General features: G+C 43.9%; 1 protein-coding gene across 1 annotated transcript in view; it reads left to right on the top strand.

The window, feature by feature from the left end:
* Window positions 1-15,777, top strand: part of LOC118394018 (adhesion G-protein coupled receptor V1) — a 285,170-nt gene that overhangs the window by 238,887 nt on the left and 30,506 nt on the right.

Below are 15,777 nucleotides of genomic sequence, written 5' to 3'. Positions count from 1 at the left end.
TTTAGGTTTCACAATTAATGGCATCCTTAAAGACCATGTCAGAACACCTAGCATCTACCAAAATTAAACCACAAATTAAATTCCACTTATTTAAGTTTATCTAAGTCTTAAGGAACTATATTGAGCCATTACATCACTTCCTGTTTCACTAGGGTATAAAAATGAGGTAACACACATGCAATATCCCGCTGTCATCCAACACCATGAAGAACAAAAAGAACTGGCAGTTCAAAAAGACAGATGGTCGTAGACCTTCATAAATCTGGTAATGGCTACAAGAAGATCCACAAACTATTTAATATACCACTGAGCACTGTCAGGGCATTTTATTTTAAATCAAAAGATATGGAACAGTTGAAAACCTCACGGGTAGAGGACGCGAATGCATTTTGCCCCCCAGGATAGGGAGGAGGATGGTGAGAGAACCAACAAAATCCCCAAGAATCACTGTGAAAGAATTGCAGGCCTTGGTAGTGTCTTGGGGTCACCAGGTTTCAGAAAGTACCATCACACGCCACCTCCACAGGCTCTTTGGAAGGGTTGCCAGAAGAAAGCCCTTTCTGACCCCAAGACACAGACGCAAGTGCTTGGAGTTTGCCAAACATCATTTAAATTATGAGTGGAGGAAGGTGCTCTGGGCAGATGAGACTAAAATTGAACATTTTGGTCAGATACAGCATCGGCATATTTGGCGTCGAAACAGAGATGCATACAAGGAGAGGCACCTCATACCCACAGTGAAATATGGAGGGGGGTCAGTGATGTTTTGGGGCTGTTTTAATTCCAGAGGTCCAGGGGCACCTCATACCCACGGTGAAATATGGAGGGGGGTCAGTGATGTTTTGGGGCTGTTTTAATTCCAGAGGTCCAGGGGCACCTCATACCCACGGTGAAATATGGAGGGGGGTCAGTGATGTTTTGGGGCTGTTTTAATTCCAGAGGTCCAGGGGCACCTCATACCCACGGTGAAATATGGAGGGGGGTCAGTGATGTTTTGGGGCTGTTTTAATTCCAGAGGTCCAGAGGCACCTCATACCCACGGTGAAATATGGAGGGGGGTCAGTGATGTTTTGGGGCTGTTTTAATTCCAGAGGTCCAGAGGCACCTCATACCCACGGTGAAATATGGAGGGGGGTCAGTGATGTTTTGGGGCTGTTTTAATTCCAGAGGTCCAGAGGCACCTCATACCCACGGTGAAATATGGAGGGGGGTCAGTGATGTTTTGGGGCTGTTTTAATTCCAGAGGTCCAGAGGCACTGGTTAAGATTGATAGCACAATAAATTCCACCAAGTTTCAGGCAATTTTGTCTGACAATCTGGTTGCCTCTGCCAGAAGGGGCGGCAGGGTAGCCTAGTGGTTAGAGTGTTGGACCGAAAGGTTGCAAGTTCAAATCCCCGAGCTGACAAGGTACAAATCTGTCGTTCTGCCCCTGAACAGGCAGTTAACCCACTGTTCCTAGGCCGTCATTGAAAATAAGAATTTGTTCTTAACTGACTTGCGTAGTTAAATAAAGGTAAAATATATATATATTTTAAAGGCTGGGACTTGGCTGTAGGTGGACTTTCCAACAAGACAATGACCCACAACATACCTCAAGATCCACACAAATGGTTCTGTGACAATAAAATCAATGTTCCGCCATGGCCATCTCAGTGGCTGGAACTCAATCCAATGGAAAACCTGTGGGCTGAAATGGTTCTGTGACAATAAAAGTCAATGAAAACCTGTGGGCTGAGTTGAAGAGGGCAGTCGATGGCCATTGAAGAGGGCTCGAGTGGGGCTGGTTGAAGAGGGCTCAATGAAACCCCAATGGAAACCCTACCTGTGGGAAAACCTGAGTTGAAGAGGGCTGATTGAAAACCTAGTTGAAGCACAAACCCAAGAATGTGAAGGATCTATAAAGGGCTGTTAGAGGAATGGTCCATAATCCCTCCAAATGTGTTCCTTAACCTTGTCAAACATCACAGGAAAAGACTCCATGCTGTTAACCTGCCAGAGGTGGTTGCACTAAGTGCTAAATTAGGGTGCCAATAACTATGAAACCTTGATTTTGGTTCAATTTATTTTGTATTAAATAATTGTATGATTTTGGTTGGTTCCATGGAAACATTAATAAAGTACAGTATTTCTCACATGTTGGTATTTTGAGTTTATCTCTGTAATTATATTGTTTATATTTTTTTAAGTATTGTTTGTGCATTGCCATTCTGGGGTGCCAGTCATTTTGGAGCACACTGTAGTAGTCATTCAGCTGGTCTACAGTGTGTACTAGTCGTTCAGCTGGTCTACAGTGTGTAGTAGTCATTCAGCTGGTCTACAGTGTGTAGTAGTCATTCAGCTGGTCTACAGTGTGTAGTAGTCATTCAGCTGGTCTACAGTGTGTAGTAGTCATTCAGCTGGTCTGCAGTGTATAGTAGTCATTCAGCTGGTCTGCAGTGTATAGTAGTCATTCAGCTGGTCTGCAGTGTATAGTAGTCATTCGGCTGGTCTACAGCGTGTAGTAGTCATTCAGCTGGTCTCCGGGGTGTAGTAGTCATTCAGCTGGTATTATAGCGTAATAGTAGTATATAAATAATATATGCCATTCAACTGGTCTACAGTGTGTAGTAGTCATTCAGCTGGTCTCCAGGGTGTAGTAGTCATTCAGCTGGTCTCCAGGGTGTAGTAGTCATTCAGCTGGTCTACAGTGTGTAGTAGTCATTCAGCTGGTCTACAGTGTGTATCTAGTCATTCAGCTGGTCTACAGTGTGTAGTAGTCATTCAGCTGGTCTACAGTGTATAGTAGTCATTCAGCTGGTCTGCAGTGTATAGTAGTCATTCAGCTGGTCTGCAGTGTATAGTAGTCATTCAGCTGGTCTGCAGTGTATAGTAGTCATTCAGCTGGTCTGCAGTGTGTAGTAGTCATTCAGCTGGTCTACAGTGTGTAGTAGTCATTCAGCTGGTCTACAGCGTGTAGTAGTCATCCAGCTGGTCTCCAGGGTGTAGTAGTCATCCAGCTGGTCTACAGCGTGTAGTAGTCATTCAGCTGGTCTGCAGGGTGTAGTAGTCATTCAGCTGGTCTACAGCGTGTAGTAGTCATTCAGCTGGTCTCCGGGGTGTAGTAGTCATTCAGCTGGTCTACAGCATGTAGTAGTCATTCAACTGGTCTACAGTGTGTAGTAGTCATTCAGCTGGTCTCCAGGGTGTAGTAGTCATTCAGCTGGTCTCCAGGGTGTAGTAGTCATTCAGCTGGTCTACAGTGTGTAGTAGTCAATCAGCTGGTCTACAGTGTGTAGTAGTCATTCAGCTGGTCTACAGCGTGTAGTAGTCATTCAGCTGGTCTACAGTGTGTAGTAGTCATTCAGCTGGTCTACAGTGTGTAGTGGTCATTCAGCTGGTCTGCAGTGTATAGTAGTCATTCAGCTGGTCTGCAGTGTATAGTAGTCATTCAGCTGGTCTGCAGTGTATAGTAGTCATTCGGCTGGTCTGCAGGGTGTAGTAGTCATTCAGCTGGTCTACAGCGTGTAGTAGTCATTCAGCTGGTCTCCGGGGTGTAGTAGTCATTCAGCTGGTCTACAGCGTGTAGTAGTCATTCAACTGGTCTACAGTGTGTAGTAGTCATTCAGCTGGTCTCCAGGGTGTAGTAGTCATTCAGCTGGTCTCCAGGGTGTAGTAGTCATTCAGCTGGTCTACAGTGTGTAGTAGTCATTCAGCTGGTCTACAGTGTGTAGTAGTCATTCAGCTGGTGTACAGTGTGTAGTAGTCATTCAGCTGGTCTACAGCGTGTAGTAGTCATTCAGCTGGTCTACAGCGTGTAGTAGTCATTCAGCTGGTCTGCAGTGTATAGTAGTCATTCAGCTGGTCTGCAGTGTATAGTAGTCATTCAGCTGGTCTGCAGTGTGTAGTAGTCATTCAGCTGGTCTACAGTGTGTAGTAGTCATTCAGCTGGTCTACAGCGTGTAGTAGTCATTCAGCTGGTCTCCAGGGTGTAGTAGTCATTCAGCTGGTCTACAGCGTGTAGTAGTCATTCAGCTGAACTACAGCGTGTAGTAGTCATTCAACTGGTCTACAGCGTGTAGTAGTCATTCAGCTGGTCTACAGTGTGTAGTAGTCATTCAGCTGGTATCCAGGGTGTAGTAGTCATTCAGCTGGTCTACAGTGTGTAGTAGTCATTCAGCTGGTCTCCAGGGTGTAGTAGTCATTCAGCTGGTCTCCAGGGTGTAGTAGTCATTCAGCTGGTCTACAGTGTGTAGTAGTCCATCAGCTGGTCTACAGTGTGTAGTAGTCATTCAGCTGGTCTACAGCGTGTAGTAGTCATTCAGCTGGTCTGCAGGGTGTAGTAGTCATTCAGCTGGTCTACAGCGTGTAGTAGTCATTCAGCTGGTCTCCGGGGTGTAGTAGTCATTCAGCTGGTCTACAGCGTGTAGTAGTCATTCAGCTGGTCTACAGTGTATAGTAGTCAATCAGCTGGTCTACAGTGTGTAGTAGTCATTCAGCTGGTCTGCAGTGTATAGTAGTCATTCAGCTGGTCTGCAGGGTGTAGTAGTCATTCAGCTGGTCTACAGCGTGTAGTAGTCATTCAGCTGGTCTCCTTCAGGGTGTAGTAGTCATTCAGCTGGTCTCACAGCGTGTAGTAGTCATTCAGCTGGTCTACAGTGTGTAGTAGTCATTCAGCTGGTCTACAGTGTCATAGTCATTCAACTGGTCTACAGCGTGTAGTAGTCATTCAGCTGGTCTACAGTGTGTAGTAGTCATTCAGCTGGTATCCAGGGTGTAGTAGTCATTCAGCTGGTCTACAGTGTGTAGTAGTCATTCAGCTGGTCTACAGTGTCATAGTCATTCAGCTGGTCTCCAGGGTGTAGTAGTCATTCAGCTTGTAGGAGCTACAATGGCTGATCCCCCCCCCCTTTCAACCTCGTCAGAACTGGTTCATACTGGCCTGTCCTTTACCATCCAGAACAGCCTCAATATGATGGCTCTACTCTTCAGCCTTAGAGAGGACATCTCAACGAGGCAGTGCCTTCTCATAACAACCAAGTAGGCGTTGTGTGTGAAACAAAAACATCAGCAACAAGCAGCAGCAGTGTCTGGTTCCAAAGGGTTTCCTTGAAGAGCAACAGAGTGAGGAGAAGACAGCGTATAGAAAACTCACTCCTCAACAGAGTGAGGAGAAGACAGCCTATAGCAAACTCACTCCTCAACACAGTGAGGAGAAGACAGCCTATATATAGCAAACTCACTCCTCAACAGAGTGAGGAGAAGACAACCTATAGCAAACTCACTCCTCAACAGAGTGAGGAGAAGACAGCCTATAGAAAACTCACTCCTCAACAGAGTGAGGAGAAGACAGCCTATAGCAAACTCACTCCTCAACAGAGTGAGGAGAAGACAACCTATAGCAAACTCACTCCTCAACAGGGTGAGGAGAAGACAGCCTATAGAAAACTCACACCTCAACAGGGTGAGGAGAAGACAGCCTATAGCAAACTCACTCCTCAACAGAGTGAGGAGAAGACAGCCTATAGAAAACTCACTCCTCAACAGGGTGGTGAGAAGACAGCCTATAGAAAACTCACTCCTCAACAGAGTGAGGAGAAGACAGCCTATAGCAAACTCACTCCTCAACAGAGTGAGGAGAAGACAGCCTATAGAAAACTCACTCCTCAACAGGGTGAGGAGAAGACAGCCTATAGCAAACTCACTCCTCAACAGAGTGAGGAGAAGACAGCCTATAGAAAACTCACTCCTCAACAGGGTGGTGAGAAGACAGCCTATAGAAAACTCACTCCTCAACAGAGTGAGGAGAAGACAGCCTATAGCAAACTCACTCCTCAACAGAGTGAGAAGACAGCCTATAGCAAACTCACTCCTCAACAGAGTGAGAAGACAGCCTATAGAAAACTCACTCCTCAACAGGGTGGTGAGAAGACAGCCTATAGAAAACTCACTCCTCAACAGAGTGAGGAGAAGACAGCCTATAGCAAACTCACTCCTCAACAGAGTGAGGAGAAGACAGCCTATAGCAAACTCACTCCTCAACAGAGTGAGAAGACAGCCTATAGCAAACTCACTCCTCAACAGAGTGAGGAGAAGACAGCCTATAGAAAACTCACTCCTCAACAGGGTGGTGAGAAGACAACCTATAGAAAACTCACTCCTCAACAGAGTGAGGAGAAGACAGCCTATAGCAAACTCACTCCTCAACAGAGTGAGGAGAAGACAGCCTATAGAAAACTCACTCCTCAACAGGGTGAGGAGAAGACAGCCTATAGCAAACTCACTCCTCAACAGAGTGAGGAGAAGACAGCCTATAGAAAACTCACTCCTCAACAGAGTGAGGAGAAGACAGCCTATAGAAAACTCACTCCTCAACAGGGTGGTGAGAAGACAGCCTATAGAAAACTCACTCCTCAACAGAGTGAGGAGAAGACAGCCTATAGCAAACTCACTCCTCAACAGAGTGAGAAGACAGCCTATAGCAAACTCACTCCTCAACAGAGAGAGCTCTATTCTTCCATCTCACCCACTCCAGCAACCCCCAGCACAGCCTGCATGACTGGCTCATCCACAGATGGTGGGTAGGATGTCCTTGTTCCAGCACTCTGTGGTAGGTTCCCTGAAAAGCCTGTTGAGCTTTCTTGTTATAACACACATCTAATCCCTAACCCAGCCTGCTGGACTATTTTTACTATGGCCTTCAAATCCACCCCGCACGCACACACACACACACATACACAACTCATAACACAAACAAAGCAACCACGCATCTGATCAGGCACAATAAGGCAGCCTTGATTAAAGCTTTATGCAATGTGCACTTCAGTGCAAAACACATACAGCGCATTCAGAAAGTATTCAAACCCCTTGAATTTTTCCACATTTTGTTATGTTACAGCCTTATTCTAAAATGAATAACATTTGTTTTTTTCCCTCATCAATCTACACACAATACCTCATAATGACAAAGCAAAAACTGTTTGTTTTTTTTAGAAATTCTTGCAAAGATATTTAAAAAAATAAAACAGAAATATCAGATTTGCATAAGTATTCAGACCATTTGCTTTTGACTCCCGAGTGGCGCAGCTGTCTAAGGCACTGCATCTCAGTGCTAGAGGTGTCACTAAAGACCCTTGTTCAATCCCAGGCTTTGTCACAACCAGCTGTGATTGGGAGTCACATAGGGCGGCGCACTACTGGCCCAGCGTCATCCGGGTTAGGGTTTGGCCGGGGTAGACCGTCATTGTAAATAAGAATTTGTTGTTAACTGATGTGCCCAGTTAAATAAAGGTCAAATAGATTCAAACCTATTTTTATCAGTACATTGTTGAAGCACCTCAGGCAGCGATTACAGCCTTGAGTCTTCTTGGGTATGACGCTACAAGCTTGGCACATCTGTATCTCCCATTACTCTCTGCAGATCTTCTCAAGCTCTGTCAGGTTGGATGGGAGCTTAGCTGCATAGCTATTTTCAGGTCTCTCCAGAGATGTTCGATCGGGTTCAAGTCCGGGCTCTGGCTGGGCCACTCAGAGACATTCAGAGACTTATCCCAAAGCCACTCCTGCGTTGTTTTGGCAGTGTGCTGAAGGTCGTTATCCTGTTGGAAGGTGAACCTTCGCCTCAGCCTAAGGTCCTGAGCGCTCTGCAGCAGGTTTTCATCAATGATCTCTTTGTACTTTGCTCCGTCTTTCCCTTGATCCTGACTTGTCTCCCAGTCCCTGCCGCTGAAAAACATCCCACAGCGTGATGCTGTCACCTCCATCCTCCAGATGTGAAGCTTGGCATTCAGGTCAAACAGTTGAATCTTGGTTTCATCAGACCAGAGAATCTTGTTTCTCATGGTCTGAGTGTACTTAAGGTATTTCAGTTTTTTAAATTGTAATACATTTGCTAACATTTCTAAAAACCTGTTTTCGCTTCATCATTATGAGGTATTGTGTGTAGATCAAGGAGGAAAACTGTTTTATTGAATCCCTTTTAGAAAAAGGCTCTAAAGTAAAAACATTTGGAAAAAGCCAAGGGGTCTGAATATATTCCGAATGCACTGTACATACTGTAGGCTACTCACATGCACAGAGTGGGTAGAACACAGTTCCTTACGAACATAACTTATTCAATACACCCACATACAGTGTGTACACACACACACACACACACACACACACAATATCCCTGGTTTTTGTTTTGGTCCATCAGTATCATGAATCCAATCCCTCTCCATTATTACAAGGTATCAGTTCATTAGACTCAGACTGCCTGTGTTACTAGTTATCAGTTCAGACTGGCTGTGTTACTAGGTATCAGTTCATTAGACTCAGACTGCCTGTGTTACTAGGTATCAGTTCATTAGACTCAGACTGGCTGTGTTACTAGGTATCAGTTCATTAGACTCAGACTGGCTGTGTTACTAGATATCAGTTCAGACTGGCTGAGTTACTAGATATCAGTTCAGACTGGCTGTGTTACTAGTTATCAGTTCAGACTGGCTGTGTTACTAGATATCAGTTCAGACTGGCTGTGTTACTAGTTATCAGTTCAGACTGGCTGAGTTACTAGGTATCATCAGTTCATTAGACTCAGACTGGCTGTGTTACTAGGTATCAGTTCATTAGACTCAGACTGGCTGAGTTACTAGGTATCAGTTCATTAGACTCAGACTGGCTGTGTTACTAGGTATCAGTTCATTAGACTCAGACTGGCTGTGTTACTAGATATCAGTTCAGACTGGCTGTGTTACTAGATATCAGTTCAGACTGGCTGTGTTACTAGTTATCAGTTCAGACTTCCTGTGTTACTAGGTATCAGTTCAGACTAGCTGTGTTACTAGGTATCAGTTCATTAGACTCAGACTGCCTGTGTTACTAGGTATCAGTTCATTAGACTCAGACTGGCTGTGTTACTAGGTATCAGTTCATTAGACTCAGACTGGCTGTGTTACTAGGTATCAGTTCAGACTGGCTGTGTTACTAGGTATCAGTTCAGACTGGCTGAGTTACTAGGTATCAGTTCATTAGACTCAGACTGGCTGTGTTACTAGGTATCAGTTCATTAGACTCAGACTGGCTGAGTTACTAGGTATCAGTTCAGACTGGCTGAGTTACTAGGTATCAGTTCAGACTGGCTGTGTTACTAGATATCAGTTCATTAGACTCAGACTGCCTGTGTTACTAGGTATCAGTTCATTAGACTCAGACTGGCTGTGTTACTAGGTATCAGTTCATTAGACTCAGACTGGCTGTGTTACTAGGTATCAGTTCAGACTGGCTGTGTTACTAGGTATCAGTTCAGACTGGCTGAGTTACTAGGTATCAGTTCATTAGACTCAGACTGGCTGTGTTACTAGGTATCAGTTCATTAGACTCAGACTGGCTGAGTTACTAGGTATCAGTTCAGACTGGCTGAGTTACTAGGTATCAGTTCAGACTGGCTGTGTTACTAGATATCAGTTCATTAGACTCAGACTGGCTGAGTTACTAGGTATCAGTTCAGACTGGCTGAGTTACTAGGTATCAGTTCAGACTGGCTGTGTTACTAGATATCAGTTCATTAGACTCAGACTGGCTGTGTTACCAATTTGTAAGTCGCTCTGGATAAGAGCGTCTGCTAAATGACTTAAATGTAATGTAATGTAATGTTACTAGGTATCAGTTCATTAGACTCAGACTGGCTGTGTTACTAGGTATCAGTTCATTAGACTCAGACTGGCTGTGTTACTAGGTATCAGTTCAGACTGGCTGTGTTACTAGATGTCCGTTCATTAGACTCAGACTAGCTGTGTTACTAGGTATCAGTTCATTAGACTCAGACTGGCTGTGTTACTAGGTATCAGTTCAGACTGGCTGTGTTAGTTCAGACTGGCTGTGTTACAGTTCAGTTCAGACTCAGACTTCAGCTGTGTTACTAGATATCAGTTCATTAGACTCAGACTGGCTGTGTTACTAGGTATCAGTTCAGACTGCCTGTGTTACTAGGTATCAGTTCAGACTGGCTGAGGTACGAGATATCAGTTCAGACTGGCTGTGTTACTAGTTATCAGTTCAGACTGGCTGTGTTACTAGATATCAGTTCAGACTGGCTGTGTTACTAGTTATCAGTTCAGACTGGCTGAGTTACTAGGTATCATCAGTTCATTAGACTCAGACTGGCTGTGTTACTAGGTATCAGTTCATTAGACTCAGACTGGCTGAGTTACTAGGTATCAGTTCATTAGACTCAGACTGGCTGTGTTACTAGGTATCAGTTCATTAGACTCAGACTGGCTGTGTTACTAGATATCAGTTCAGACTGGCTGTGTTACTAGATATCAGTTCAGACTGGCTGTGTTACTAGTTATCAGTTCAGACTGGCTGAGTTACTAGGTATCAGTTCAGACTGGCTGAGTTACTAGGTATCAGTTCATTAGACTCAGACTGGCTGTGTTACTAGGTATCAGTTCATTAGACTCATACTGGCTGTGTTACTAGATATCAGTTCAGACTGCCTGTGTTACTAGGTATCAGTTCATTAGACTCAGACTGGCTGTGTTACTAGGTATCAGTTCATTAGACTCAGACTGGCTGTGTTACTAGATATCAGTTCAGACTGCCTGTGTTACTAGGTATCAGTTCATTAGACTCAGACTGGCTGTGTTACTAGATATCAGTTCAGACTTCCTGTGTTACTAGGTATCAGTTCAGACTAGCTGTGTTACTAGGTATCAGTTCATTAGACTCAGACTGCCTGTGTTACTAGGTATCAGTTCATTAGACTCAGACTGGCTGTGTTACTAGGTATCAGTTCATTAGACTCAGACTGGCTGTGTTACTAGGTATCAGTTCAGACTGGCTGTGTTACTAGGTATCAGTTCAGACTGGCTGAGTTACTAGGTATCAGTTCATTAGACTCAGACTGGCTGTGTTACTAGGTATCAGTTCATTAGACTCAGACTGGCTGAGTTACTAGGTATCAGTTCAGACTGGCTGAGTTACTAGGTATCAGTTCAGACTGGCTGTGTTACTAGATATCAGTTCATTGTGTTAGACAGTTCAGACTGGCTGTGTTACTAGGTTCATCTGCCTGTGTTACTAGTTCAGTTCAGACTCAGACTGGCTGTGTTACTAGGTATCAGTTCATTAGACTCAGACTGGCTGTGTTACTAGGTATCAGTTCAGACTGGCTGTGTTACTAGGTATCAGTTCAGACTGGCTGAGTTACTAGGTATCAGTTCATTAGATTAGACTCAGACTGGCTGTGTTACTAGTTCAGTATCAGTTCATTACTAGACAGTTCAGACTGGCTGAGTTACTAGGTATCAGTTCAGACTGGCTGGTTACTGTGTTACTGAGTTACTAGGTATCAGTTCAGACTGGCTGTGTTACTAGATATCAGTTCATTAGACTCAGACTGGCTGTGTTACTAGGTATCAGTTCATTAGACTCAGACTGGCTGTGTTACTAGGTATCAGTTCATTAGACTCAGACTGGCTGTGTTACTAGGTATCAGTTCAGACTGGCTGTGTTACTAGATGTCCGTTCATTAGACTCAGACTAGCTGTGTTACTAGGTATCAGTTCATTAGACTCAGACTGGCTGTGTTACTAGGTATCAGTTCAGACTGGCTGTGTTACTAGATGTCAGTTCATTAGACTCAGACTAGCTGTGTTACTAGATATCAGTTCATTAGACTCAGACTGGCTGTGTTACTAGGTATCAGTTCAGACTGCCTGTGTTACTAGGTATCAGTTCAGACTGGCTGAGGTACGAGATATCAGTTCAGACTGGCTGTGTTACTAGTTATCAGTTCAGACTGGCTGTGTTACTCGGTATCAGTTCATTAGACTCAGACTGGCTGTGTTACTAGATATCAGTTCAGACTAGCTGAGGTACTAGATATCAGTTCAGACTGGCTGTGTTACTAGATATCAGTTCAGACTGGCTGTGTTACTGGATATCAGTTCAGACTGGTTGTGTTACTAGATATCAGTTCAGACTGGCTGTGTTACTAGGTATCAGTTCAGACTGGCTGTGTTACTAGGTATCAGTTCAGACTGGCTGTGTTACTAGGTATCAGTTTAGACTGGCTGTGTTACTAGATATCAGTTCAGACTGGCTGTGTTACTAGATAGCAGTTCAGACTGGCTGTGTTACTAGATAGAGGTTCAGACTGGCTGTGTTACTAGATATCAGTTCAGACTGGCTGTGTTACTAGATATCAGTTCATTAGACTCAGACTGCCTGTGTTACTAGGTATCAGTTCATTAGACTCAGACTGGCTGTGTTACTAGGTATCAGTTCATTAGACTCAGACTGGCTGTGTTACTAGGTATCAGTTCAGACTGGCTGTGTTACTAGGTATCAGTTCAGACTGGCTGAGTTACTAGGTATCAGTTCATTAGACTCAGACTGGCTGTGTTACTAGGTATCAGTTCATTAGACTCAGACTGGCTGAGTTACTAGGTATCAGTTCAGACTGGCTGAGTTACTAGGTATCAGTTCAGACTGGCTGTGTTACTAGATATCAGTTCATTAGACTCAGACTGGCTGAGTTACTAGGTATCAGTTCAGACTGGCTGAGTTACTAGGTATCAGTTCAGACTGGCTGAGTTACTAGGTATCAGTTCAGACTGGCTGTGTTACTAGATATCAGTTCATTAGACTCAGACTGGCTGTGTTACTAGGTATCAGTTCATTAGACTCAGACTGGCTGTGTTACTAGGTATCAGTTCATTAGACTCAGACTGGCTGTGTTACTAGGTATCAGTTCAGACTGGCTGTGTTACTAGATGTCCGTTCATTAGACTCAGACTAGCTGTGTTACTAGATATCAGTTCAGACTGCCTGTGTTACTAGGTATCAGTTCAGACTGGCTGAGGTACGAGATATCAGTTCAGACTGGCTGTGTTACTAGTTATCAGTTCAGACTGGCTGTGTTACTCGGTATCAGTTCATTAGACTCAGACTGGCTGTGTTACTAGATATCAGTTCAGACTGGCTGTGTTACTGGATATCAGTTCAGACTGGTTGTGTTACTAGATATCAGTTCAGACTGGCTGTGTTACTAGATATCAGTTCATTAGACTCAGACTGGCTGTGTTACTAGATATCAGTTCAGACTGGCTGTGTTACTAGATATCAGTTCAGACTGGCTGTGTTACTAGATATCAGTTCAGACTGGCTGTGTTACTAGGTATCAGTTCAGACTGGCTGTGTTACTAGATATCAGTTCAGACTGGCTGTGTTACTAGATATCAGTTCAGACTGGCTGTGTTACTAGATATCAGTTCAGACTGGCTGTGTTACTAGATATCAGTTCAGACTGGCTGTGTTACTAGATATCAGTTCAGACTGGCTGTGTTACTAGGTATCATTTCAGACTGGCTGTGTTACTAGATATCAGTTCAGACTGGCTGTGTTACTAGATATCAGTTCAGACTGGCTGTGTTACTAGATATCAGTTCAGACTGGCTGTGTTACTAGATATCAGTTCAGACTGACTGTGTTACTAGATATCAGTTCAGGCTGGCTGTGTTACTAGATATCAGTTAAGACTGGCTGTGTTACTAGATATCAGTTCATTAGGCTCAGACTGGCTGTGTTACTAGATATCAGTTCAGACTGGCTGTGTTACTAGATATCAGTTCAGACTGGCTGTGTTACTAGATATCAGTTCAGACTGGCTGTGTTACTAGGTATCAGTTCAGACTGGCTGTGTTACTAGATATCAGTTCAGACTGGCTGTGTTACTAGATATCAGTTCAGACTGGCTGTGTTACTAGCTATCAGTTCAGACTGACTGTGTTACTAGATATCAGTTCAGACTGGCTGTTTTTCCTAGGTATCAGTTCAGACTGGCTGTGTTACTAGGTATCAGTTCAGACTGGATGTGTTACTAGGTATCAGTTCAGACTGGCTGTGTTACTAGGTATCAGTTCAGACTGGCTGTATTACTCGATATCAGTTCAGACTGGCTGTGTTACCAGGTATCAGTTCAGACTGGATGTGTTACTAGGTATCAGTTCAGACTGGCTGTGTTACTAGATATCAGTTCATTAGACTCAGACTGGCTGTGTTACTAGATATCAGTTCAGACTGGCTGTGTTACTAGGTATCAGTTCAGACTGGCTGTGTTACTAGGTATCAGTTCAGACTGGCTGTGTTACTAGGTATCAGTTTAGACTGGCTGTGTTACTAGATATCAGTTCAGACTGGCTGTGTTACTAGATAGCAGTTCAGACTGGCTGTGTTACTAGATAGCAGTTCAGACTGGCTGTGTTACTAGATATCAGTTCAGACTGGCTGTGTTACTAGATATCAGTTCAGACTGGCTGTGTTACTAGATATCAGTTCAGACTGGCTGTGTTACTAGGTATCAGTTCAGACTGGCTGTGTTACTAGGTATCAGTTCAGACTGGCTGTGTTACTAGATATCAGTTCAGACTGGCTGTGTTACTAGATATCAGTTCAGACTGGCTGTGTTACTAGATATCAGTTCAGACTGGCTGTGTTACTAGATATCAGTTCAGACTGGCTGTGTTACTAGATATAAGTTCAGACTGGCTGTGTTACTAGATATCAGTTCAGACTGGCTGTGTTAATAGATATCAGTTCAGACTGGCTGTGTTAATAGATATCAGTTCAGACTGGCTGTGTTAATAGATATCAGTTCAGACTGGCTGTGTTACTAGGTATCAGTTCAGACTGGCTGTGTTACTAGATATAAGTTCAGACTGGCTGTGTTACTAGATATCAGTTCAGACTGGCTGTGTTACTAGATATCAGTTCAGACTGGCTGTGTTAATAGATATCAGTTCAGACTGGCTGTGTTACTAGATATCAGTTCAGACTGGCTGTGTTAATAGATATCAGTTCAGACTGGCTGTGTTACTAGTTATCAGTTCAGACTGGCTGTGTTACTAGGTATCAGTTCAGACTGGCTGTGTTACTAGATATAAGTTCAGACTGGCTGTGTTACTAGATATCAGTTCAGACTGGCTGTGTTACTAGATATCAGTTCAGACTGGCTGTGTTAATAGATATCAGTTCAGACTGGCTGTGTTACTAGATATCAGTTCAGACTGGCTGTGTTAATAGATATCAGTTCAGACTGGCTGTGTTACTAGATATCAGTTCAGACTGGCTGTGTTACTAGATATCAGTTCAGACTGGCTGTGTTACTAGGTATCAGTTCAGACTGGCTGTGTTACTAGATATCAGTTCAGACTGGCTGTGTTACTAGATATCAGTTCAGACTGGCTGTGTTAATAGATATCAGTTCAGACTGGCTGTGTTACTAGGTATCAGTTCAGACTGGCTGTGTTACTAGGTATCAGTTCAGACTGGCTGTGTTAATAGATATCAGTTCAGACTGGCTGTGTTACTAGATATCAGTTCAGACTGGCTGTGTTAATAGATATCAGTTCAGACTGGCTGTGTTACTAGGTATCAGTTCAGACTGGCTGTGTTACTAGGTATCAGTTCAGACTGGCTGTGTTACTAGATATCAGTTCAGACTGGCTGTGTTACTAGGTATCAGTTCAGACTGGCTGTGTTACTAGGTATCAGTTCAGACTGGCTGTGTTACTAGATATCAGTTCAGACTGGCTGTGTTACTAGGTATCAGTTCAGACTGGCTGTGTTAATAGATATCAGTTCAGACTGGCTGTGTTACTAGGTATCAGGTCATTTAACTCTGGCTTTGTTTTTGTCGCTCCCTCCAATGACAAAAGAAGGCCTGAATTAGTGGCAGTCCTTTGGCAAGCTGTTCATAGCCTCCCGTTATTCTGTGTGTTTCCACAGTAGAGCAGGCAGATCCACCGTCCCTC

Source organism: Oncorhynchus keta, chromosome 14, assembly GCF_023373465.1.
Source record: "Oncorhynchus keta strain PuntledgeMale-10-30-2019 chromosome 14, Oket_V2, whole genome shotgun sequence".
Taxonomy (NCBI): Eukaryota; Metazoa; Chordata; class Actinopteri; order Salmoniformes; family Salmonidae; genus Oncorhynchus; species Oncorhynchus keta.
The sequence above is the reverse complement of the archived record's forward strand: the minus strand, read 5'-3'. Positions and strand labels throughout refer to the sequence as shown.